We start from the raw sequence: 3,046 nt of genomic DNA, 5'->3' as shown, positions 1-3,046 counted from the left end.
CAGCCTGGCCATCAGGGAAGAGCACCGCTAGGGGAAGAGGAGAGTCAAGCTGGGGATGTGGCAGCACCTAGACCTGTGCTTCAACTGGAGTCCCCAGCTCCCATGGGGGCACCACGGCACCAGATAGAAAAGCAAGGCACTTAGCCCCCAGGCATCCATCATGCAAGAGGTGAGGACCCTGGAACTCAGGTGCTTATGCCGAAGCCCAAAGTCACCCAACTGTCAAATGTAGATGAGGATCAGACCTTGTTGGAGATGACACTAAAGCTCCCACATGCACTTTCTGTTCTTCCCCGTGCTCTTCACAAGAATCCAGCATTTTAATTACTGTGTAAATAGGAAGGACTTTGGCAAGGAAATGACACTGTAGAGTCCAGAGCTGTTCCTAAGAGTGTAGAAAACACCAACCAGGTAGTTCACTCTAACCCTTGCATGATGACTGGTCATGTGGAGTTTTCAGAGCATTCTGTGCTGTGTGAAAGGGTGAGGAGAAAGGGGAGGACAGGGATGCATCTGAGAGCAGCCACGTGCTGGCCTCTGCACCAGGCCAGTCCAGTGTTGGCTTCCATATGCTCACACGTGAACCTATGGCCAGTCAGCCTCCTTGGACCACTGAGCAGGGGATGACGGCATCTGAGAGCTCTATGTGGGGGCAGGAGGGCAGGGTGGGATCAGCTTTGGAGAGAGCTGTGTCTGGGCTTCAGAAAGTCATGTGTTCAGCCCTACCCTGGCAATGAGAGCCCAGGTGACAAGAAAGTCACTTCTTTTTCCAGAGTCTAATCTCACATTTCTAAGAAAAGGTACACTGCAAACAGTATCCCCTATGTGACGTGTTAAGTATCTCTTCTTATTCCATCCCATCCACACTGCTCTGACTCCAGGGTCTGCATGGAAAACTTCAGGCCTCCTAAGAGGGCTCACTGGACTGGTTCTGAACCCAGGCTGCACCCTGACCCACTGCCCTTTTCCTCTGATTAGCTTCAACAAGCATTTGAAGACCAGATTTTCCACGTAGTCAGGATGGCACCCAGACAGCCCTGGACAAGGTCAGTGCAAGCTTTTGTGCCATGATTTGTTTATGTCCCATGCATCTGGGTTGGTATGTGTGTGCATGCATGAATACATCCATGTGTCCATCTGCAAGTACATAGGCTGACTCAAGGTCCATCAGGATGGGTGTGCCTATGTCTGCATTTGTGTTCATGTATGTAGGTGGTTTGGACTGAGTGATGGTGTTTAGCTATACGCATGTGGCCAGCACATATGCCCAAGTTCACCTTTGTTTATAGCAGTCTGCATGAAGGGTTAGTTTTTAAGTTGTGCTCAACTCTTTTTGACCCCCATGGACTGAAGCCCACCAGGGACTTCTGTCCATGACATTTTCCAGGCAAGGATATTGGAGTGGTCTGCCATTTCCATTCCAGGGGATATTCCCGACCCAGAGATCAAACCCAGGTCTCCTGCAATGCAGGCAGATTCTTTACCAGCTGAGCTACCAGGGAAAGAAATAGTAAGTAGATATGTAAATAAGATTGTGCAAGAAGGAAGACATAAACTGCTGAGAATTCTCATCCCACTACTTCAGTGCTTAGTTGGCTTGAGTTCTTAGGAGCCAACCCTATGTCTCACCCAATCAGGCCCTTTATTTGTGCTCCAAGAGGCCTCTGCCTGCTTAGGATCCAGGCTTAGGGAAGAATCTCTGCTTTTAATTCCACAAGAGGTGCAGGTGAGTCCAGCAAGGGCCAAAGACTGGAGGCAGCCTATTCCTTCCAGACCCAGGGACATCTTTAGAGTAAGATACTTGGTGGCCACACACCAAGGATAGGTCCTCAGCAGCCTTGAACCCCACAGGCAGCATCCCACCCCGGCTCTCAGGATCTTGTCTGGATTCTCTGCTGCTATGGACTGTGCAGCTTCTTCTCTGGGCATTTGCACACCAGGCCCCATAGAGGGAAGAAATGCATCGTGGGTTGGGTGACCCCTTGTTCGTCATAGGAACCCCCCCAGGGTAGGCTGTGGAGAAGGTCTGCTGAACTGGTGGCATGGACCACATCCTCCTCCTTGTTCCGTGCATCTACCTGAGCTCCTGGAGCACGTGGGACACGGCTCTGTCCCAGCCCTGTCCTTAGTCCCGCTCCTGCCCTAGGTCTAGGTCCAGTCCCAGTCATGCTCCCAGAAGTCCAATTTAGACTCAGCCAAGCGAACTACAAGCCAAGCCTAGACTAAGTCTGAGGCCCATGATCAGGGGCTGGCTCAGGGTCAGGTCCAGGAACTCACCTTTCTTATACTGAGAGAAAGCATTCTGGAAGCGTCGCAGATGTCCCTCTAAGATTGTCACCCGCTGCCTGAGAGCATTGACCTCTGCAGGAGAGAGAGGCCAAGTAAAGACAGATCCAGAACAGCCTGGGGTCACTCAGAGCCCAGGCCTCAAGGGAAGAGTGTCCAGGTGGAGATGCAAGTTGAGGGTGGGGTAAGAAGTTGGAACAAAGGCCTAGAAAGCCTACCTCTGCTGACCTAGCTGGCCTCTGCATCCACGGGATTTCCTGTGGTTCTCTTCTGAACAGTATCCCCTGAACAGGTCCCTCTGCCTCACTGACAGTGAACCAGATGTCATTTTAATTCCAAATTCTAGGAATCTGATAGCACTTCCTCTTGCATTGCAGTGGGTGATATGGTTGTAGGAGAGGAATACACATAGCTTGAGTATTTCCCATCCATTGAGTTATTTGATGTTCGAGGTTATCTGATGAACTGGAGAGGGAGGCTGGCTTGTCATAAAGATCAGATAGAAAATCTGCTCAGGTTGTCCTCCAGCGAGTCACAGAGGCTAAGACCAGAGTCCACCTCACCATACACCCTGTCACCTTTTCCTGCTTGGACCCCTACCTGTAAATGGGTTACCTGAAAGGAGAGCTGAGCTGAATAAGGCCTCCTCCCTGCCCTAGACCCTGATGGGGCCCCCAAGTCTTCCTTACCTGCAAGCCCACTCTCACCCTTTGCTCCTCTTTCTCCAGGAGTACCTCTGTCCCCCTTCAGTCCTGGGGGG

The 3,046-nt window shown here is 51.3% G+C and overlaps 1 long non-coding RNA gene across 1 annotated transcript; it reads right to left on the bottom strand.

Annotated features, from left to right (window-relative positions):
- On the bottom strand, window positions 1-3,046 carry LOC120859930. The gene is made up of 3 exons (XR_005720189.1): window positions 2,976-3,046; window positions 2,278-2,361; window positions 1-27 (listed from the first exon to the last, which is right to left on the bottom strand). It is a non-coding gene; the product is annotated as an uncharacterized LOC120859930 (long non-coding RNA).

The sequence above is a fragment of the Oryx dammah genome, unplaced genomic scaffold (genome assembly GCF_014754425.2).
Source record: "Oryx dammah isolate SB20612 unplaced genomic scaffold, SCBI_Odam_1.1 HiC_scaffold_4659, whole genome shotgun sequence".
In the NCBI taxonomy this organism is placed as follows: Eukaryota; Metazoa; Chordata; class Mammalia; order Artiodactyla; family Bovidae; genus Oryx; species Oryx dammah.
Note: the sequence above shows the minus strand (reverse complement) of the source record. Positions and strands in the feature narration are given on the sequence as shown.